Here is a 24,711-nt window from a genome sequence, read left to right on the forward strand (position 1 = left end):
ACTTGTAGTAAGACCTTTCCTTCAAATCATCGGTTTGTTTCAGGATGTCACTGGCGTGACCTACGAGTAACAGGCGGTACTCGTGCTCCGGGGCTGCGCTAGGACGTGGGTTCGATTCTCGCTTGGTACGATTACCTGAATCGGTTTTTCAGACGCTTTCTCCAACTGCAAAGTGAATGTCATAATCCCATAGCGAGTTCTTGGACTCATTTCGTCAAGTACTGCCCTATCAAAAATTCCTCCGACTTTCGATATTCTCGTAGTTGATACAACGTCGTTAAAAATGTTAACAGCGTTTCAGATCACTTATTTTATATATATATATATATATATATATATATATATATATATATATATATATATATATATAGGAGCATGTATTCTGCCCCATAGAAGAGAGAAATTTTTTATTTGACCCGAAACTAATGATTTTCGATCTACTATACTCGTAGCTAGTCCTCGAATCCGTTGCCCAGACATCTGCATGTGTTGATGTCCCGGCATTCCTTACGGTCGGCGGCCTGGACCTTGAACCACTTCAGTGACGCGGCTGCCAGATGAGCTGAATTATCATTGATTTGAGCCGCATTAGCTGTAATAGGCTAAAACCCAGTGTCGTCAAGGCTATAACGCAGCTACGAGTCTCATCCGCTGCCCATCTGGGCCGCTCGTCTCGTACCTTGTAATAATAATAATAATAATAATAATAATAATAATAATAATAATAATAATAATAATAATAATAATAATCACCATCATCATACATCGCCCAGATTTAATGCTGTGTGAAAGTAGCAGTCATGGATATGAACTCGCCTAGAGAATGATTGTATCAGTGATATAATATGTTCTCTTATAAGTAATTGTAATACTGGTCCCATGACACGAAGTTCCATCTGATATTGTTTTCATATTAAGTAGAACATTTTTCTAACGTACGCTCAGGGTGTACTTCGGTAAGAGAATGAAAAGTTCTGATAGCTGATAATAGTGATGATATTATTATTATTATTATTATTATTATTATTATTATATTATTATTATTATTAATTTTTATTTATTTATTTATTTTAACTAGCTAGCTAGTGATCACAAATTAAATTTATAAAACAAAAATGTTTCTAGCCACTACCGTAAGAGTCAGGCTCGTGTACGGTGTGGTCTTAGCCAATAATATAACAGAAAATTTACAAGGACAGTTTACTAAATACGTCCCGCGCTGTGGCGTCGTGGTCTAAGGCATCCTGCCTGGCACTCGCGTTACGGAATGCGCACTGGTTCGAGTCCTCATGGGGAAAGAAATTTTCTCATGAAATTTCGGCCAGTGTATGGGACCGGTGCCCACCCATCATCGTGATGCACTTGGGGAGCTACTATAGGTAGCGAAATCCTGTTTCGAATACCAGCTATAACGGCTGGGGGGATCATCGTGCTAACCACACGATACCTCCATTCTGGTTGGATGATAGTCCACCTCTGCTTCGGCATGTGGGCGTGAGGCCAGCAGCCGGTTGGTAGGTCTAGGCCCTTCACGTGCTGTAGCGCCGTTTACTAAATACAATAAGCAACTTAATTCAAACCAATAAACAACACTCAAGAGCAAAAGAAAAAAAGAAGAAAGAGCAAAAGAGAGAAAAAACACATTTAATATAAATTGACAATCAGACAGAAGCCAGTGACATTCAATAAAAACATGAATACAGTCGACAGAAACACAAGGTAAAAAAATACATTTGTTAATATGAATAATTTTATAAATTTCTTTTTTAAAAGCTTCAATTTTAAAATATTTCAAATTTGGAAAATGGTTTGTAATTTTATTATAAAATCTTGGGCCGAAACTAGCACCATCTTTAAGAGCTGCACTTGCATGACATTTAGGCTCAGTTAATGGGAAAGTAGGCTTTTCTCTTCGAATACGATATTCATGTCGATTAGGTTTATGTTTTATTTGATTTCTGTGGTAGTAAGTTAGTAAACTATATTTATAAATTTCTTCAATAGTTAATACTTTAAAATCTGTATAAATTAAATTTGTTGGTTAATCCATACTTTTGGTCAGACAAATTTTTATTACTCTTCTGTGTAATAAAATTAATGGATTAAGTACAGATGATGCTACCCACTCCAATTTATTATACCATATTGTATTAATGATTGCACTAAATCTAAAAATATTATTCTCAATGCCTCCTTAGTGATAAAATTTCGAAGTATTATGAATTTTTAAATTGTCTTTCTTATACTTGTACACATGAAATCAATTTGTTTATTATTATTATTATTATTATTATTATTATTATTATTATTATTATTATTATTATTAATACACTTTATATTAGACATATATGAGGTTTTGTTTAATAATGAACAGATGTTGTCACCTTCATATGATGAAATAATAATTGATTTTTCTCTATTGAATAAAATTAAGTTTTAGCTTTGAGCTTGAACTATTATTAGAGTGTGTGGTACGATCTCAATATCATACAAATAACTCTCAAACAGTTTCAAGAGATTTAAACATGTAGGGCCGTATTCATAGACATTCTTAGCTCCGGATTCCTATGGATGATTAGCGAACTAACGTTTTTCGTATTCATAAACCAGTGTTAGCTATATGATATGATATGATATGATATGATATGATATATGATATGATATGATATGATACCGATATGATACGATATAATATGATATGATATGAATCCCGTACAAGTAATCAGTCGATAGCCGGGGCTAGTTTAGCACGCTCGTAGCGCGGGCTAGCGAAATGTTTATGAATGTCTAGCGAATATTTTTATAACAAGGTGGAACAAACACGACATGTCTCCTTCAGCACAGCGAACATCGGCGAATATTGAACTTCGCCATACTCGACAAACTTGAAATGAACATAGTGCCTATAAGATACGACGCTAATATAGGTCTATTCATACACACGCCTACATACCGGTACATACATATGTACATACATTACGTTAAACACATACAGTAGGTCTACATAACATTGTATACATTATATACATTATGCACATTATAATATTTGACCTACTACAATTTATTTTTTCATCGTAAGATACAGGGGTAAGGGAAATAACTTACACAATAATTTTCGTATGATAGTGATATGAAATCAAGCGTATTTTGTTAAGTAAATCTGAATCGGAAACGCTTCTTTATCAAGTTACATTCCGTCAAGTCGGACCTTTGTTTTGGTCTCCAAGGTTATCGAATCTGACTCAATTGGATTTCTAATTGTAGGGATAAATGAAAAACATAATTTGACACACAAATGGAGGACGAAATGGATTTCATTGCTCAATTTGCACAACAACAATAATTAACTGAGGATATTTCGGCATTTGCGAGCGCATAATGTAATCCCTGCTGCCTCGTTCACAGCTTTGCACTAGAGTTGGTGATCGTACTTTTGTACATGTCATTTAATGTGCCATAAAATTTATCATCCGATCATGGCCACAACACAAGGAGATAAAATATTTCGCTTCCCCTCGTTGAACCAAAATGTAAGACTGAAGCAGATCTAAGGCACAGTTCTAATTACGATCCAAGATTGTATATTGATTTTATAGAGATGAATCCTCAACTAAAATTATTAAACAATATATTATTAAAAGAACAAGTGTTCGAACTGTTTTTAAAATTATAATAATGTAAATTCTTATCCTTCATTTTTTGTCACTTTAACAATGTCGTATTCTTAATTTAGTATGTTTATGTATAGGTTATGTACCGTTTGTCTGTTTGTTTGCTTTTGTTTGTTTGTTTTTTTTTTGTTTCTTATTCTCTTAAATTTTATGTGTAATTACAGTTAACAGTTTAATCACAGTTGTGATTATTATTATTATTATTATTATTATTATTATTATTATTATTATTATTATCATCATCATCATCATCCCCTTCTATCCATTTTCCATTATTGGACACACCCGACCTCAAGCATCTTCTTTTTCGGGTGTGGCCCAGTTACAATTGTATTTATACAACAATTTGTAATATATATTTGAATATGAGATAGGTTATCAATTTTGAATTTTGAAGAATATTCAAATACGAGTATTACAATAGTATTGTAAAATCTTTTGTTAATGTATGTAATTTTTTTCTTGCAATAAATAGTCAATTGTCAAAATGAATAAATATTATTAATACTGTTTCAGTGATTGCAGCTTAGTTATTATTGACGACATACCAATATACAAACTCCTAAAAATCTGCATTACCACAAGGACGCACTTCCGATCCATAGATACTTAATAGATATAGCCTACTACCACAGTGTAGTATATATAGTCACGAAGCTCAATACGTAGGGAATATGCATCCATAGATAGTTGCTAACCACTAGGACCGCTACTGTCGCCTCATTACAGACAATGCGAAATAGTACGGCACAGTCTATTGTTCCTAGTACCCTCAACAACTCAAGCTTCGTGACTGTAAATACTGTTATTGCAAGTTATCTTGAACTTCCTGAGCGGGGGCAGAGGGGCGGAGGGAAGGAAGCGCGTAACGTGGGTGGAGCTAACTGAGTTGTTTGCGCATGCTCCGCATCATAATCTCTTGTCAAGAAACATAGAACTATTTCCTTCGCTGCCTACCAGTAGTGTTAACATGGAGCAGCAACCACAGGGTTGTAATTATGGTGAAATCACACCACACCGCGGAGAACAAGTAACGCTGTTATCCACAGCGTTGAAAGATAAATTATCGCAAATATAATTAAGCGTTGCGAGGAGGAAAAATTAAACAAACGTTTGCTGGAACCTCTTGATAAGGAATATGAGAGAGCAGCTAAATATTCTGGCAAAAGTATTAGTTCTCTGAAGAGAATTAATAATAATATTGAATTACAACCTCATACTGCTCCAGGAAAGAATAGGTATGTAATGTTTAGAATAGGTATGTAATGTTTAGAAATTATTGCTATAATAGTTATGTACAATAATGTGTGTACTGTGAGCGACATAATGAATTACTGTTGTAAATTATTATTTTATTATAGTTCTGCAAAACATATTATTTCATTCCAGAATTAAGACTTGTGTAAAGTTGAAGTGGACGACTTCGATCAACATGTCATTTGGGATACAATCGAAGAATTCTATCTTGTTCAGAAAACAGTAGCTACGATTAAGAAGATAATTCCGAATGGATGATGCCATTACGAAATAATAATTAAGTTTGGACCAAGCGATGAAGGCGATGACGATGATAGGGATATGAATAGTGTATAATTGTAAATTAATGTAAATTCAAATAATAAGCCTATAAAATATTGTTATAGGAATATGTACATATCAGTTGTAGGTGTAAGTCATGTAGGCCTATATAATGTATAGAAATAGCTGTAGTAACTCCGCCATTGCCGGTCCCCAGCCCGAATGAGAGAGGAGGAGTGTACACACGACTATACTTCAATACTTACTCGTTATAGGTTAATTAAAACCTGCTACGAAACCATGTTTTCCTCTCAAAACCGGAGTGTCGTGAGATGAGGATGTCTGTATTGAACCAAGTTCTTTTACAGTAGAGAGCCGTAAAGTGAAAGAACCAACGTTTTCTGAAAATAGTCACGTTGCCCGAGGGAGGGGCACCCTTGCCGTGCCGTTACGTTGATGAATACATGCCGTACCGAGCAGCTTGAAAGACAGACTTAGGGGGTGTAAGGTTCAAGATAACTTTCATACTAGACTGTGCTACTAATTGATTTCACCCCATCTATCGCCTGAAAAAGTTTGTACAGATAATTCCACGCGATCGTCACTCAGCCAATGAACAAGCTTACTGATACTCAAACTGACCAATGAAAACCTTCTACACTGATAGTAAAAAATATGATGCTAAAAACTAAGAAAGCCTATTTGTCCACCGCTGTGGAGTAACGGTTAGTACATCTGACCGTGAAACGAGCAGGCCCGGATTCAAATCCTGGTTGGAACAAGTTGTCTCGTTAGGGGTTTTCAGGGATTTTCCCTCAACCAATTGAAATAAAATTGGTTTTGGTGTTGGACCTCAGGCTCATTTCATCATCATTAATTCACATATCATCATCCATATCATAGGAAGGGTTAAGTTCACGTAGCGGTTTGGTGTAGTTGTACAACAGTGCGGCCATTCGGCTACCAATCATTCACAGAATAGGAGTGGTAAGCACAATAAACCCCAGGCTGCAGTGTAAGTCTTCGGGTCCCTCATCCGTACAACAGGAAAAAAGTACAGTGGAGTCCGTCTGTTGGAAACTTTTGTTATGGAAAGTTCTAATTTGGATTGACTCCACACATTACAGGAATACCACTCAATACGTTACTGATAAGGCGATCGCTTTGCTCATTCTCGACGTTGACATCAAAATATAAGTAAAGAAGAAGAAAAATTTATTTGAACTTATACATGAAAATATTACAAACTTAAATAAGAATTATTTTAGCATCCAAATTTGTACACATACAAATGCAAGGAGAAGATTTTTTTAATAACACATACAAACATCAGAGTAAATAATTAAGTACAGTGGTAACTCCTCTAAATAAAATAATTGTTTTAACGTTAACGACAAAAAATATACATTTACTCAGACAAAAGATTAAGTTGAAACTTGTGAGGAATCTGCTGTGTGGTGCCTCCAACGCTTAGAGACAAGTATGTACAGTGTTTGTACTCACCTTGCTGTTTACACCACGTTCTCTATCTACCAGTCAGCGAGTTCATCGTTCGGCAGTGGTTACATCGTCTAGGTAGGGGCGGGCACAGAAGACCAGTAATGTAACACACAGTACGTACAAACGTATAAAATCACCCATTTATGAAAAAGAGACTCCACTGTAGGCCTATTATTTTATACTATGTTCATTTGTTTTATTCTAAGGATCTTTCTAATCCCGTCATCTCTGCTTTCGATTCGATTATTGCTCTCGAATTTATTATCGATTAGTAGGAGACACTAAGCAAACATGGCAAGACTTATATGTGAAAATGTAACAAGAATAAATTAAGCTATAGAAGATTTAACAACAATGTACAGTAAAATAAATAAACGAGGGTAAACGATTCACGGATTGCTAGTAAGTTTCCCTCGGTGATCATGGAAATATTTGTAGGAAATGATACAGTAACTGTTGAGCTATTTTTCAACTTATTCCCCACCGAAATTGAGACATTTGTCCTGACTTTGACTCGTTGTTTCATATAAAGATTACGCAACAGCCTCCTCTTTTTCCAATCCACACCAGTTTTCTTCAGACTTGCCATCAGTTTATTCCAATCCACTCTGTCATTCAACTGCGACCTTATATGCCAAAAGTGTCACCACTATTTTTCGTTAAAAAATCTAAGGTCTGACCAGGACTCAAACCCGGACCGCTGGCCGAAAATCTCGACCACTCAACCACTGTAGGACTTGATTTTCTATCGTTGGTTTATTGAAGAATGATTCGGTCTGTTTCGATTTCAGAACCCTAACAGAGTTCAAAATGGATATTCTCTGTCCCCGACGTTTCTACTTGCTGGTGAATAATCTTGGCGACGTTGTCCTGCCTGCTAGTGTATTCTCCTGTACCGAGTGTATACAGCTTCCTGTTACGGGTTCTATTGTTTTAGGTTGTTGCTTACATCTTCTGCATTGGTCATTCTCTAGTCTGTGATGTCCTGTAGAATATATTCTCTGTAGTTCCTGCTGAGTAATATATGATCTTGAATTGGCTCATGAATCCAGCAGTCCCACCGTATAAGTCTCCTTGGCTAAGCTACTTGTTAGATGCTTGTTTGTTATTGTTAGTTTAATATAGTTGGTAGGGATCATGGACATTCAAGTCTTACCCTTCTACGGCTGGCTTATTCCTTTGTTTGTGTTGAGAATTCTGACCCAAAACTGCTCAGTTTCTATAACACGACCTGTATGTTCGCTTCATTATATTGTTTCTAGTAAGTCGGAAATTACTATGTTGTGGTGAAAGTTCTGTTGATATATTATATTATATTATATTATATTATATTATATTATATTATATTATATTATATTATATTATCTTAGGCCTATATTATCCTCTGATTAAGGTTCTGGCTGATAAGTAGTCTACATCAGTGGTCGTCAGCACTCGCTGAAATGTGCAATGGGTACGCGGTGCCGTCCCGTGTGTACTGCCGTGCAACAGGGAGAGATAGAGAGCATACCCTAGTCCTGTTCATCGGAGTGACTACTACCGCGGAGGAATAGGAGATTACGAATAAAGCTCTCCACCGCTGATCTCCCATACTATCGTAGTTGGAACAGGTAATATACGGAGGGATGCGGTGGTTCGGAGCGAAGCGACAGTTAGCTCAAGGACGACCGACGCGTACAGACTGACGGTAGTTGTGAGTGGAATAAGATGGCACCAAATCGCATATCGGTCTCATGGATATTCTTTAATTTAGTTGAAAATAATAATAAAGTCGTACGCTGTAAACTTTGTGGGCGAATTTACTCTAAGGATGGTGGAACTTCGAATTTGTTATACCATTTGAAGCGATCGCACAGTCGCGAACTTGATGAAAACGCCGACAAAAACAGTTACGCAAAGCATTTGATACGATTTCTATTTAAATTTTTTTAGTACTATTGTTCCCAAAGGCCCACAGTATAGAAAAAGTCTTGAAATTTCTCTAAAACGTAACTTTCGAGGCAATAAAAAATATATGAAATATTAAAAAGACAACTTGAGTTGTATTTTACTGTTTAGACAACTTGAGTTATATTTTATTGTTTAGATTAAAATATTGAGTTTCTGAATAAAACTAAAGAAAAGTGTGATAATATAATTACAATTTTCCTTAAGTTGATATCCGCTTATATTTTTATTACAGGGAAAGAGTGGCGCGTTTCAGAAGCGGCAGTTCAAATACTGACACCCTTTAACACGATGATCACAATCCTGTCCGGTGAAGAATATGAATAAATTATTTTGGACAGTAAACTTTAACCCACTGATACCACACGTTTCTTTTGTTCCATTCCTAAACTCCCTTAATGTTTTTACGTTAAACTAAACCGATTAGAATAATAATTGACAGAAACTGTTTGCGAATAAACGAGTGTTTCCAGGAGAACTACAGTATAAATGTTTACATTAGCTACTGAAAAGCTTTACTTCTGCGTTAGTTTTGCAATTAGATTTAATGTTATTAATTTGATCAATGACATATTATTAATACGTCTTTCCACATATAGCCTACTATGAATTTCGAAACTAGAAAAAAAAATCTATCAGCTAACGCAGCACTTCAAGCAAAGAAGAAAAAAAAAAAGAGCCGAAGAAAGAGAGAGAGATTAACATAAAAGAGAGAATAAACAACAACAAATTACAACTTATTTTAAAAGATACGCGGACGTCAGTGGACTCGAATCACTACCTGATCCGATTAAAGGAATGTTCAGCGGAAAGTGTATGTCTGCGCCACAGCACATATACAACCTGCGCTGCATCAATCGGAGGTAACCGGAGTACTCCGAATGAAAGCGCGCAAACAACTGCTCCGGAGAAAAACCTAATCATAAGCGGCACTAGCATACCCGCTAGCAGCTAAGAGAGCACTATAGTGCACTGCGTTTTCCACAGGTAAGAGAGGCTAGCCCCAGCGTGCTCTGTGCTGACGACCCCTGGTCTACATTTATTATCAGGCAGTACATCTCACTTGACGATATGTGTCAGAGGAAAACAATTGTTTGTATGCATCTAAAGTCTGATTAGTGTAATATGTAGCTAGTCGGCGATGTATGCAATGGAGGGGGAAAGAAACTGACCACCCTACTCCATTATCTTCTGGCCTAATTGCCTCATAATTGGTGCCTTCTTAGTATCACTTGTGAGGTTCCGACCTATAATAATAAGAGCAATGGAACGAACATAATATTAAACGCGAAAATTATGCGATCATCTGTAAAACCCGGATATTATTGTATCAGTACGGGCGAAAGTGAGAGCGGAATTCGTGAGATAACTACAGATGATTCGCGTATTATGCGTGGAAGTTGGTAGGTCTGATTTAACCACAAACTGATGAGTTGATGACAAACTTACAGCAGCGACTTTTTTCGTTACGTTTCGTCTCTTGGCCGCGCAATACTTATCTGTGTGACATTCCTTATACTAGTTTTTAATATATAAATATAGCAACGCACAAAAATAGGCTATACTGTAAATAATAATAATAATAATAATAATAATAATAATAATAATAATAATAATAATAATAATAATAATAATAATAATTATTATTATTATTATTATTATTATTATTATTTATTGTTTTATTTTCATTATTGGATTTAAATTGAGAGATTTTTAATTGGGTATCACTGACTCAAATGTTCTTATCCAGGGGCAACATCCTCAAACTGTTGGCTACTTTGCCATGAAAGTAGTACATAACAGGAAGTGAATATACGTTACATCGGGATCAGGATCATATTGGTGATGAACTGATGACCATGATTACAATGAACTATTATTATTATTATTATTATTATTATTATTATTATTATTTTATTAAGAACTGACGTAATTCCAGTAGAAGAGCGTTAACTTCCTCTATATGAGACTGGGTGTTTGTCCCTTCTCATGTACTGTCCTGGTGTTGTCTCAGCGGTGGCCCTGTGCCGTATTGACCACACGATCAGATAGCTCTGCAATGTGTCTTTCAAGTGTTGGTCCAAAGATTATACCCTCCCCTACGCCACATTGAGTTGTAAGTTGGTAGGAAAGGATGAGGTTAAAATGACAAAGAAAGAAAGTAATTCAGGCAAAGGAAACGGCAATATTCGACGAAAATTTACTCCAAGAATCATATTTACTCTCATAAATTCGATTTGGATTAGCAGGAATAAGAACCCGGATCTCAGGCGTGGAAAGCAAAGTATCTCGGTCACTTACTACAGAATGTTATGATTAGAATCCGAATTTTTAGATCCAATATAGTCCTAACCTTCATTTTAGATGTATTTGGTATACTTAAAATAGGCTTTTTATTATGAAGTATAATTGGCAATGTCCAGGAATAAAATTTAGAGCATAAAAATTTAATTTTATGTATTTTAAAAAGATAAATTAGTTATTTATTTCGCATGTTTCGCAGACACGTTAAAAAAAAAAAAAAAACTTTAAAATCTACGAGGAAAAATTGAAACAACGAATTCCAAGTTATATCTATAGAATATTTTAAAATGATTTACTTGTTTCTGTCATGTCTGGCGAAAGAATACTCTCCATTCTATAGAAGTTTGGTGTAGTGGCAATCTATTGCAGCACTGATTTACCGACCTGAACACAAACACGAAACAACGTGTACTGATGCTACAGCTGTAGGGTTCATTTCTCGCCAGACTAAAGTTCTCGTACCAACATGACAAAATTCTCATATTTCAGGAGATTATTCTCATATGACCTAATTAATATTATAAATAATAATAATAATAATAATAATAATAATAATAATAATAATAATAATAATAATGTTTCGCTGAACTATGAGAACTTCCTGAAAATAAATCATAACTCATAGGTTTCAAAAATAAAATTCAGGATTAAGACAAGTTCACATTTTGATGTTCTAAAGTCCATCTTTAAAACAACAGAGTAGAGCAACTACAAAGATACAATGGTGAGTATATAGGCTAAGTAGATTACGGTATTGTTCAGTTCAGAAAAATAGTCAGCAAAATGTGGGACCACAGTCTTACGTCAAAAGAAATTATTTAGAACCTATCCATTTTTAGGAATTTGTAAATCCAATAAAATTCATATATTTTAAGACTTATACATATCTTATGATTATGTTCGAGACCTCTATCATTATATTTTAAGCTTGTTTTCTTCCAAAACGACGTCCCAATTCTTGTCTAAAAGTTTATGTTATCGTGCATGTCAATTCAAAACTTTCTCAGTCCGTAGATCAGTGGATAAAAAAAGTAGCACAGTTCTTTCATAAAAATGGACTGAACACGATTTGGGATCACACTCTTCAATTGAAGGTATTAATGGATGAAGGGGTTGTGTTACAAATATTACTTGCATCTGTAACATATGTCCGTCATCCTCATTTTATTCCTATATTCCATGACAAGACAAACTGAAATAAGGTGCTATTAAAAAAAAACATACCATCTTCATTCACTAAGTAAACTCAATCTTTACAAAAATGATATATAACACTATCATCTACCAATGACTTCCTATTAGTTTAATTACGGAGCGATAGATAATTATTCGTTATAAATGAATTATAGTAAAGATGCTTAATACCTTTGTTGAATACAACTCTTAAGTCACTATAAACAGTACGCATTACATCTCCAAATCTTACAGTGTTTAAAAAAAATTGTTGCTATTTCTTCGGTCACTAATTACAATTCAACTACCAATTTCACGAAGACGTGATTTATACGTAAGTTTACAATATATTCTTCAACAACCACCACATTTATTAAGACATCTTCTACAGAAAAAATTTCACCATCCCTTGTGGGGATCGAACCCACGACCTTTGGATTAGAAGTCCAACGCGCTATCCTCTGCGCCAAAGGGACAGACGGAAAAATGTAAGAGGGACTTACATGCCACGACGCGAATCATCTGTTGGACTGCTTCAAGGTTGCATACTTCCAGGTAAAGTCAGGGGCCATAGCAATGTTCCAGCCGAAACGTGAAGCGACTAAATTGGAACCGAAGTATGTAGTAAAATTATTGGAATGATACTATAGATAAAGTATTTACAAGACAACATTATAAATGCATGGGTAAAACCAGATCTAATTTTACAAATCGAGCCATCTACTCCGAAGCATAAGATGAACGTACTCAATCGACAGTAAGTTTACATCCGAAAGAGAGAACTCGTGTGTTATTAATAGATTTCATGATTTTGAGTCAAAATTTGATCCAAAAAATAATATATCATCATCATCATCATCATCATCATCATCATCATCATCATCATCATCATCATCATCATCACGTAGGCTACTACCGGTTCTCTTGAGTTTTCATGGACTTTTGAGTCCGCCTGTTTCAATAGCTCAAAGTGAAGTTCAGAGACTTCATTTATTAATTTAGAGTTCCGTGAATGTGATTTAATTTTTAGGGAAAATTCGTTTTAAAATTTGAAGATTTCGGTATCACTGCCAATAAATTTGGCTATGTTATTTTAAAACTATATTATATTATAAAATGCAAGTTTTATAATCTTGGCTTAAGATATTAGACACGATAAGAGTGGTATTCATATGTACTGTAGCATTTTCAGCATCAAAGATTTGAATCCATGCTACTCTGCTAATTTTCAAGCAAAATTCATCTTTTAGGAAAAAGCAACCATGGTATAAGCGTTGCGAGTTCGATTCCCGATAGGGATATGGATTTTCTTACGCGTATTTGTGTGTTAAAATCTATGTAGACTTAAAAAAAAAAAAATGAAATTTTCTTCCTTGTTCTAATCCAGCGGCCATGAGTACAGTAGACCCTCGGGCTAGCGTCTCTTTTTGCTTTTTAAAATAACACAATTTATTTGATTGTGTACAAATACAGTAGCACCTTTATTATCCGTGGTAATGAAGGAGGTGGACTGAAAGGTTAATCGAAAATATCGGATAATCAGTACTATAAAATATTTTATGCCCGACCATGCCGAAATGTAGTAATTATACACCTGGTAGCAGCCCTTTAATGGACCTTATTAAACTACACCTATCCATTAAAGTTAAATTCTTCAACCAATCAGAATACGCCACTGTAGCAATATGAAAGCGCAAGTATCGATTATTCTCGGATATGCAATCGAAAGACAACTAGCGAAACGTCACGGAGGCTGGAAATCCAATACTGTCGTAGAAGGTTATGTTCTGCTACTATAATAATTAGCATTAATTGTAAGTAATATTCAAATAAATTCAATTTGTCAACTCGTTTTTCAATGTCTAAATCAATTTCAATCTTATATCAAGATTAATGTTCATTTTGCTCTCTAGATTATATCAAGGTCAGTGACATTTGTTCCTCGGAAAAAATCAATACTTTCGCGTCTGCACATATCTCACAATTTACGAGACTGCATAAGGTCAGTTCCGCTCCCCAGTCACATAAGAATAACATGAATACTTATGAATAATTTCAAGTTAGAAATATGGTCGAGCATAAAAAGTCGTATGAAACTTGCCTATAATGGTAATTAAGACGCTCGTATGAAAATTATGAAACTCGCTTGCGCTCGTTTCATAAACGTACTCGCGTCTTAATTACTACCATTATAGGCTCGTTGCATAATGTACTATTGGTAAATGAAGTGATTCGTAATTTCCTCCGAGGTAATGAATCAGAAGTTCACTAATTTAAGTTCGGTTGTCAACGACGTGTTTTTAAGGGGCAAGGAAACTTTTTGTAATGGCTGTCAGGGGAAAGGTAGGAATAGTAGAGGTCTCATGTCGTAGATTTACATCCTCTATACAATTTATCCTTGATTTTTATTAAATCGCGCACAGTTGTAACATCAGTTTCGTATTCTGATGCGAGATGAGAGACAGTTTCTCATTCCCCAAACCACTCAATTATTTGCACTTTTTTCGATACTTAGCACAACACATTTTCTTTTGACGCTTATGGAATACATTGTATATAGAAGCTGTACACTGCGGCAACTCGAACAGCAGACTAAACTGTGTAAGTGTAAAGGCTTGTAATAACACTCCCTAGAAAAATACATACTAATATAACATGCAGTAGTACTTCATATGTTTCTGTAGCAAAAAAAAAAAAAAATAGAGCAAGAGAAAGACAGACGGATAATCCGCCAATCGGTTAATAGGTGGCGGATAATCGGGGTTCTGCTGTACAGGTCTCCTACAAACTACCTTTCCGGTTTGGAACACATGTAAATTTACGATCTATGAATCCGAGGTGCATGAAAATAGTACCAATGGAAAGAGAAACTCAAAAAATTTAGTTCCTTACTTTAAAGATGTTCGACGTGTCCCCCCTTGATAACAAGGTACACATGAAGCCTATAGTCAAGTTCCACGTAGGTACGCGGATTTTCCGACCCCAAGAATTTGAGGTTATGTCTGTTCACCTTACAAAAAAAAAAAAAAAAGTGGATTCGTCAGAAAACGCTACGGAACGAATAAATTCATCATCGTTTTCAAGTACATTCTCTGTTTTTAGGGCTTGCAGCAACTCTGTAGACGTAGTCGGTACAGATGAAATCGCAACCGCTTACGAAGAATCTTGCCTTAAAATCTGTGTACCATTTACGGATTGTAAGCCCACTGGGTGGATCTGCACCAAACTTTGTTCGGTAATACCGTTACACATTAATAACCGACTGGTTCACATGAAAATCAAGCTTTCATGTCCTCTATAGCTTTCAAGCTTTTCGCCTCAACAATGAACAAATTTGTTTATATGCGCTATTTTATTTACTTACTTATTTATTTATTTATTTATTTATTTTAGTAGGTTATTTAACGACGCTTTATCAACATATTAGGTTATTTAGCGTCTGAATGAGATGAACGTGATAATGCCGGTGAAATGAGTCCGGGGTCCAGCACCAAAAGTTACCCAACATTTGCTCATATTGGGTTCAGGGAAAACCCCGGAAAAAACCTCAACTAGGTAACTTGCTACGACCAGGAATCAAACCCGGGCCACCTGGTTTCGCGGCCAGACCCAATAACCGTTATTCCACAGGTGTGGACTATATGCGCTATTATCTTACCCATTAGGAAAAAATGTTGCCACAACTAAACTTTTTGAGTTTTTCTTTCCATTGGTGCTATTTTCACCTCAGATTCATAGAACGTAAATTACATGTCCTTGGCATCAACCCCTTTCATTTGATTACCTGGTTGAGTTTTTCCGAGGTTTTCCCCAATCAAAAGGCAAATTCCGGGTAATATTTTGGCGAATTCTCGGATCTCACCTCATCTCACTACATCTCGCCAAAATATTGTAAAAAATTGCACAAAATTGTAAAAATTGTAGAAAATTACTAAATTGTAAAACTATAAAAATTTGTAAAAATTGTAATTGTAATATTGTAAAATTTTGACTTGTTCCACATCTTAAAGCTTCATTGCTCATCTAAGATCTATGGAATGAATGAATGAATGAATGAATGAATGAATGAATGAATGAATGAATGAATGAATGAATGAATGAATGAATGAATGAATGAATGAACATGTGTTCGAAACCGGAAAGGTCTTTTCAAGGAGCCTTGTTTAGGTAACTATATTTTAAGATTTCTAGTGCAAAGATGTTCATTATCTACTGAAAGAAACTTAAATAAAAGAGTAAAAGAACGGAAACAAGGTTGTTTCAACATAATGTACCATATAAAGAAAAGCAACTATCGAAGTAAGTACTAAATTAGTCTATCATCCAAAACGAAGAAAGTTCGATGACTCAAAATGGGACGGAATGACGTTCCTGAAATATGAACAGAACTAATGTTATTGTTCGTTGATGTTTATGTTTACGATATGTGAGTTCGGTTTTTCTCCTGCTGTTTTGGCTGCGATCTTGAATGCTACGTTACACTATTGATTACTTCCTTACCGTGATAACCTAACAAGTGTTGGCTTCAATGAAACAGATTGGTGCTAGGTTTTGGAAAGGCTCGCGGTCCCAATGCTAGGAACCATGTCAACAGCCGCTCCGGTCCATAAGATTGAAGGCAATGAATTGGGAAGGCTTTAGGGAGGGGGAGAAGGACAGGATGCTGCAGCTGTGACACGATTAAACCTGATACAAGACAGCAGGAAGCGAAAGATATCAGCAGGAGACCGGCCGTCACTCAGATGAAGAAAATGGTCCTGTTCTCGTCTCCGGATGCAGAGCGGGATCACCAACATGTCACATGAAACAGGTGTATGCTTAGTTGTCTAAAAAGTAATTTTGATAGAAAACGAATTTATGTCAAGCGCTTCTCAACCAAGGTTTTACTCTCAACTTTTTTCCACTTATTTTTTATTTTAAGTTGTGTTTTCTCTTTTACAAATCTTAACTGTTATTAGTAGCGACCGAAATCTTAGCCACTACTCTTTGAAGTTAAGTGAGTATAGAGATTGTGCAATGAGCCAAATGACTTGACGAAGAGTAATGGCGCGTGATGCTGTACGATATAAACAGCCTACTCCCGCATCAAGGACGGGACTATGTTGTGTATTACAAAAGAATAAACAAAGCCTTTGCTGTAAACTTTTAACTTAAAATGTTACTGTATCAGAGGTACTATTCTTAACATGTTTACGCCTACATTGCAATAATCTTTGATGTAACATTTTTAACTTAAAATTTTTCTGTTTCATAGGTACCGCTATTAACGCAATGTTTAAGACCATATTACGATAATCTTTGATGTAAAATTTTAACTTAAAACATCGGCACAACTGTAACACAGATACTGACCTGAATGAAATGTTGAATCCATAAAATAATCTTTGATGTTACATTTTTAATTAAAATGTCACTGTTTCATAGGTACCGCTCTTAATGCAATGTTTAAGCCCATATTACGACAATCATCGTTATAAAATTTTAACTTAAAACATCGGTACAACTGTAATACAAGTAATGTCCAGAATGAAATGTTTAAGCCTGTATTACAATAACCATTGCTGTAAAATTTAAGTTCATAAACATTGTTAAACTGAAGTATACTGTACTTGTTTAGGAGTAAGGAATCTGTTGTTGAGTGACCTGTATTGCGCGTTACTTGTGTTTGTGAGCAAGGCGTCTACTGAAAGATACGTGACGTAATGCAGACCCCGTGCACACTTATACTCATTCCAATGTTGTTGGACTAAGGAAACGGTCTTTAGTTATTAGAAATACTACATCAGTTGAGGTTATACAACTTAGTTCAATCCCGACTGGTGGCCGGATTATTCCTCGTAGTTAAAACTTGCAGAATGACATCTACCAAATTAAGTACCGGGTATTTTCTAGGGATAGACAATTGTTAGAGAGCGTAGTGTCGACCACAATAATTACCTCATTCTAACGCAGAGATCGTGAAAACATGGATCTCTGTCTCCATGCTCCCAATGCGCTGCATAACGCGTACCTTCCTGTAATTTAAAGTGTTCGTTTCTCGTGTTCTGCGTAATGAATCGGAATCACTTAAGCATTGGTATTGAATAACGTGTTGGAATGAAAAATATATTTCTCTCTTTTTCTCTCTCTTATTCCTCTCAAACTGTTTTCAGCTCAAGTGGCAGGTTCGATATGAAGCCCTGACAATAATATGACGAAGTACATGTTACTGTGCTGTCAGGCAAGGCCGGCTACTTCTCCACAATGCAGATGTAAAAAATTATTAAGTAATATTACAAGTAAAAACTAAATAACTTCCAATTAAATATATCTGATAATGAAATAAAACATCGGTTTTTAAAACAATCAGGTCATTACATTCTGAAACGCCAAGGAAAATATATTTGCATTCTTATTATTTGAACTGGAGGCGCGCTAACGTCGCGGTATAGGCGTTGTGAGTTCGATTCTCTATAGGGTTATGGATTTCTCCATTGATCTAATCGTCCCGGCCGTACTATGGCCTGGAGCTCAATCACGCTCTAATAGAAATTAATGAGTATAGAGTGTTTTCTTGGGCGTAAATGTGGCAAGCACGTATAACTGGCATCCATACTGCTACTAATTCCGATTATTTAGAAAAGGTATGTATGGTTCTTCATGGCCTATAACAGGAATACCTTTATTTATTTATTTATTTATTTATTTATTTATTTATTTACTTATTTATTTATTTGTGTCTATAACAGGACAAAGCCCCAATTACAATAGACAGTAGAGATTTGGTAAAAAAACACAGAATTGCATATAACATGAAAAAAGAGATAAAACAGAAACAAATACAAGATACAAGTGTAATTACAAATTAAAAATTGAAAATGAAAAAAAAAAAAAACAAATAGATACTACCTAAATAAAAGACACACATATAGATATAAATGAAAAATACCAAATAAAAATAAATTAAAGAGAGTTAAGTATAGATATCATAGCCAAAAATGTAAAATGTAGCTATAATTGGCATAAATGTAGCTATAATACTGTATTTATCTATTATTTAAGCTAAAAATTACTCAGAAATCAAAATAAGTCAAAGAATTATAGTAACAAATGAAACTAAAAGACTTCAGCAGGACTATAAAGCGGTCATCAAATAATGGATTACTTATTTCAAATGCTGGTGCACTCACAAGCTAAATGTATTTAGGAAGGTTTTAACATTAAGAATATAAACCCAGCCTCTTTTCATATCAAGAATATATTATAATATTGCAATAGGTAGTCTATTTCTTTCTAACACTTTTCTCTAACTGACTTTACACATGTAGGAAATGTCATTTCGGTAAATTAGTTTTTGATTTCAAAATTTAAAAAGTAGGCTATAATAAATTAAAGGAAGGCATGGTGACCGGCAGAAGAGTTCGGCGCAGAAGAAGATATCAGATGATAGAGACATTAGTCCACACCTGAGGAGTAACAGTTACCGCGTCTGGCTGCGAAACCAGATGTCCCGGGTTCGGTTTCCGGTCGGGACAAGTTACCTGGTTGAGGTTTTTCCGGGGTTTTCCCTCAACCCAATACTGTATGAGTAATGCTGGGTAACTTTCGGTGCTCGATCCCGGACTCATTTCATCGGCATTATCACCTTCATCTCATTCAGATGTTAAATAATCTAAGATGTTGATAAAGCGTCGTAAAATAACCTACTAAAATAAAATAGAGACATTAAGATATATGGACCATATGAGGAGACAAAGAGGAAGGCAGAAAATAGGAAAGATTGGAGAAAGCTGGGTTTGCAGTGAATGATCTGCTCTTGGGGTGAACACTGAATGACTGAATAAATTAAACGGAATAATTAAAAGATACTTCGACAAACAGGTGCTAGTAAGTGCAAAATTAAAAGATACATAATATCACAGCTAAAGCTACACTTCGATTTGGAAGCGAAAACATATGACTATTACAAGTAAATTAACAAGAACAGAAACAGGAGTAACACCAATACGTTTTCTTAGACTACTGCTCGGTTTTGTATGATTAGATAAGACAGCCTACATCCGGGAGAAATTGAACACCTAAAACACTGTGGAAGAAAGTAAGCAATGTTAACAAAACATAAAACTTATTCATAGGATGAAAGATGAAAGACTTCCTCACAGATTTCAAACTTGCCTAGATCGCTAAGTTCGCATTGGGAAGTGAGGCCGAAAGCCGCCATTTTTAAAGCGGGTAAGAACCTGTGTTAGTTTCTCAGATTTCTGTTGTATTCTAGGCCTGTATAGATGATACTGAGTGCGACGTTCAACATACCGATGTTATGTATCGCCTTTGGGTGCACAAACGGCAATTATGAGTGTTATAGTTACTTCATTGCTCAGTCGAAAAATTGCGGAATAGCACATTCACGGCCTCAGTATGTAAAACTTCAGAGATAACCAGTTGAGCGATTTAGATAAGTTTGAAATCTGTGGACTTCATAAACTGGTCATGAAATACCACTCCAATGGAAAACGAAACCTTGGTCGCCCAAAAAGAAGTTGGCGTGATCAAGATATGATAAAGAACAGGTGCAACGGAGAAAAATTCCCTACGGCACCGGGATTGGAACCTCGGTTTTCAGCTCTACGTGCTGACGCTCTACCCACTATGCCACACCGGATTCCCATTCCGATGCCGGACAGAATCCTTTCAGTATCATATGTATTTCGGTACATCGTAATATATGATATGCGGAAATAATCACTTAGTCATTTAAGACGGCGCTCATTCCGTTGGATCCTGGCCGCTTAGTCACTCGTAATAAGTGTACCTCTGCACATTAATGTGTTGGACATTGTGCCACTGTCACATATCTGTGACGCAGTGCATGAGGGTTGGCCACTAAAGGGAACCTAAGAGGTGGAACTTAAACTGAGAGGATTCTGTCCGGCATCGGAATGGGAATCCGGTGTGGCTTAGTGGATAGAGCGTCAGCACATAGAGCTGAAAACCTGGGTTAAAATCCCGGTGCCGGAGGGAATTTTTCTCCGTTCCACCTATCCTTTATTATATGATGACGCAGAATTTCTGCATGGGAATATCATATGTACTTCGGTACATCGTAATATGTGATCAGGATAATTACAAATTTTGCTAATTGCTGTCCTAAAACCTCATATGATGATAATAATAATCAAGATGATATATTTTCTCTCACAGAGCGCTGTAGGCTAATGCAGTTAACATTTCGCCTTTTTTTTTTAATCGGATACAATGTAGCAATGGGTTATTTTGAGGTTATAGCATCACAAGAATAAGGTATTGTGTCGGTTATTGCCAGTCGGCGGATTTTCGGTCCCTACACAACGATAAGACGTTACGTCTCTTGACTTACGGAGGGAGCATAGCAATAAGTTCGATGATCTCTCTTGCAACTGACGTATACCTAACATTCAAAATAGGGACCCAAAATCAACTGTCTGGTTATTACTAAAGAGGATATTTACGAAATTTATCTTTCTTTTCTTCGCCCTATATTTTGAACTTAACATTTTCATTCCAAATAATATAGTAGGTATCTAGTAGTCATATTAAGTAATTATATTTATCAACTGCTACCAATTTATTCAACTAGTTTACTAGAATGTACATATTTTCATAAATTTTTAAACCGTCTTTCGGATGTTTACACTTTTCGGAATGATTTTCGGCTTTAGAATTTATTCAATACAATTAAAAAAGCTTAAGTCTTTTAGATGACTAAAAGCTATTTATAATTTTAAAGACATCCTCCGTAGTGGTAGTTTAATTTAAAGAACAAGTCGTACGTAATCACACGGGCTCTTATCTAGTGAATTTACTGAATATTCTAGGACTCCCCAGTTTTGCCTTCTCAACAGAATGGTCAATGTGGCGAGATGGACAATGTCACTTGTAGCAATGGGTCTACCAGATGTCTGTTCGTATTAGTTTTTTTTAAATAATTTATTGATCAATCATCGCATTTAGCGCTTTACAGATCATTTCTAAATAAAATATAAATACAATACATGACACTTAATTGAGGGCAGCCTAGATTGGGTTCCTCAATGTTATTGTTATGTTTTATTTAACGACGCTCACAACCGCAGAGGTTATATCAGCGTCGCCGGATGTGCTGGAATTTTGTCCCGCAGAAGTTCGTTTACATGCTAGTAAATCTACTGACATGAGACTTTCTAATTTAAGCACACTTAAATGCCATCGACTTGGCCCGGGATCGAACCCGCAATCTTGGGCATAGAAGTCCAGCGCTATACCAACTCGCCAACCAGGTCGACGGGATCCTCAATGAAGAAAAATAATTGTTAATAAATAATTATATACATGGGTTGGTGTGGTGATAAATTTTGATTATAATTTGATGTCGATAGGAAGTCGGCTCTTGATTCTGGTGGGAAATGTGGAATTCCTTACGAGAGAGTAGTGGATGGCGCCTGGAATATTTTCTAGGTAATTATAGAACTTCTTTGTTTGTGAATGAATAAATTGTTTGATTGTGTCAATACCAATTTCTCTGTGTAGTTGTCTGTTACGGACAAACCAAGGAGAATTGAGTGAAATCCGTAGGACTTTATTTTGAAATGACTGGATGTGTTTAATTTCACTTATTGCAGGTCCTCCCCAGACAGGACAGGCGTAAAGCAGTAGAGGTCGTAATAGAGATGTGTAAAGTAGCATGCAATTTTGTAGCTTTAGAGATGATTTCTTGTTGAGGAGCGGATATAATTTAATGAGTCTTGAGTAGGCCAATTTAAGTTTGTTGTTGATGTGATGTTTCCATGATAGACGGCGATCTAAGTGCACTCCAAGATATTTTACAGCTTCATCCTTTGGTTTCCACGGTATCACGTTGGTTGAAAGATTTATGCATGGAGGATTAGCAGGACGACACAAAGTAAATATCATTGCTTCGCATTTATTGTAGTTCAATTAGTTGGAAATACTTCATTTTCCAAAGGCTTCTACCCATCTGGTAACCGTTCGATATGATAGTACACTACTTCTCTCCCGTAAGCTTCTTGTATTCCCTTGTATTGTATCCTTGTATTCCCTAAATGAATAGGTTTCATTTTCTACGAGCAGCTTAAATTTTTATGAAACGATGTTGTTTGTACTTCCTACATATTCTTAAAGAGCGATGTTAACCTCCAGCGTAGAAGAAAGAAGACGAAATCGATAAAAAAAAATTACAGTATGACTATGTAGTGATAAGCAAAATATTAAGGATGCTGTGCATAGACATTTCGCTAGCCCGCGCTACGAGCGTGCTAAACTAGCCCCGGCTATCGACTGGTTATTTGTACCGGATTCATATCATGTCATATCGCTAGCACTGGTTTATGAATATGAAAAACGTTCGTTCGCTGATCATCCACGCTAAGAATGTCTATGAATATGGCCCTCAGTTTCTTATTCTAAACCACTCCTGCTAACGGTATGGGAACAAATATTTTCACGACTCATGATGTGTAGACTGCAATTAACTCCAAAGTAATTTTCACATTTCATGGAAAACCTTTTTATATTATTTTTTTTTTTATATATATTGCACCATTTCTTTTTCCATCCGTTAATAATACTGTTAACTATCACTCAATCGAGCTTTTCAAACACTGTAAGGAGGCAATAGAGATGTTTTCCAGGAAACAGTTGAAAACCCAAAACACCCACTGCACTAACATTCCGAGATTCCAAATTAAATCTCCAAATCCTCTTTAGAGTAATTTATTGAACTCATAGAGTCAAAGAATTCGAGAAACCAACACAAAATAATTATACATCTTGATTACACAACTTTTAACGCTGTATCACTTCGGAATATGTATGTTAAGACTTTCCTGTGTTAAATTTCAACGTACCTCGCTTACATGTTTCGACCTATTTATGGGTCATCTTCAGAACTGGTCGTTGTTGGTCTTGACGCCACTTGTTCTGTTTCCTGTGAGGGTGTGTTCCTGTGGTATAGTGTAGAGTCAAAGAATGTGTGTGTTTTGAAGTTGAGTTGTGTGTTGAGAATTTCAACTTCAAAAAACACACATTCTTTGACTCTACACTATACCACAGGAACACACCCTCGCAGGAAACAGAACAAGTGGCGTCAAGATCAACAACGACCAGTTCTGAAGATGACCCATAAATAGGTCGAAACATGTAAACGAGGTACGTCTGAAATTTAACACAGGAAAGTCTTAACATACATATTCCGAAACAAAATAATTGGTTTCTATTCCATCTTTGCTCATTCTTTAAAATCCAATGACAGCCTCATCAGTGTTGTCATATTTACCTGTATAGTTATGTGTTAATGAATATTTTAAACACGTTTTAACCACCAATGTTGCTGCCTACTTACTGTCTCCTCTTTTTTTTTTTTTTTTTTTTTTTTTTTTTTTTTTTTTTTTTTTTTTTTTTTTTTTTTTTTGCAATTTCGTGGTTTTTCATCGTGCAAAACAATATAAACTAACAGGACAGCCAGCACAGAAAAATTACTTGTGTTGTACTGTAACCAGTGTTGATTCTAGCCAATATAAGAATTTTTTTCTCTTCAATGTAAAAGAATTTGATTAACTAGTTCTTGCAATAAGGTAAGGATTTG

The 24,711-nt window shown here is 35.6% G+C and overlaps 1 protein-coding gene and 1 non-coding gene across 2 annotated transcripts in view; both read right to left on the minus strand.

Moving 5' to 3' along the window:
- The window catches only part of LOC138699819 (protein Wnt-5b-like), a 2,020,855-nt gene that overhangs the window by 1,035,892 nt on the left and 960,252 nt on the right, over positions 1-24,711 (minus strand). The gene's annotated exons all lie outside the window — the stretch shown is intronic.
- On the minus strand, positions 12,517-12,589 carry TRNAR-UCU (transfer RNA arginine (anticodon UCU)). Its single transcript has one exon. It is a non-coding gene; the product is annotated as a tRNA-Arg (tRNA).

The sequence above is a fragment of the Periplaneta americana genome, chromosome 5 (genome assembly GCF_040183065.1).
Source record: "Periplaneta americana isolate PAMFEO1 chromosome 5, P.americana_PAMFEO1_priV1, whole genome shotgun sequence".
Lineage (NCBI taxonomy): Eukaryota > Metazoa > Arthropoda > Insecta > Blattodea > Blattidae > Periplaneta > Periplaneta americana.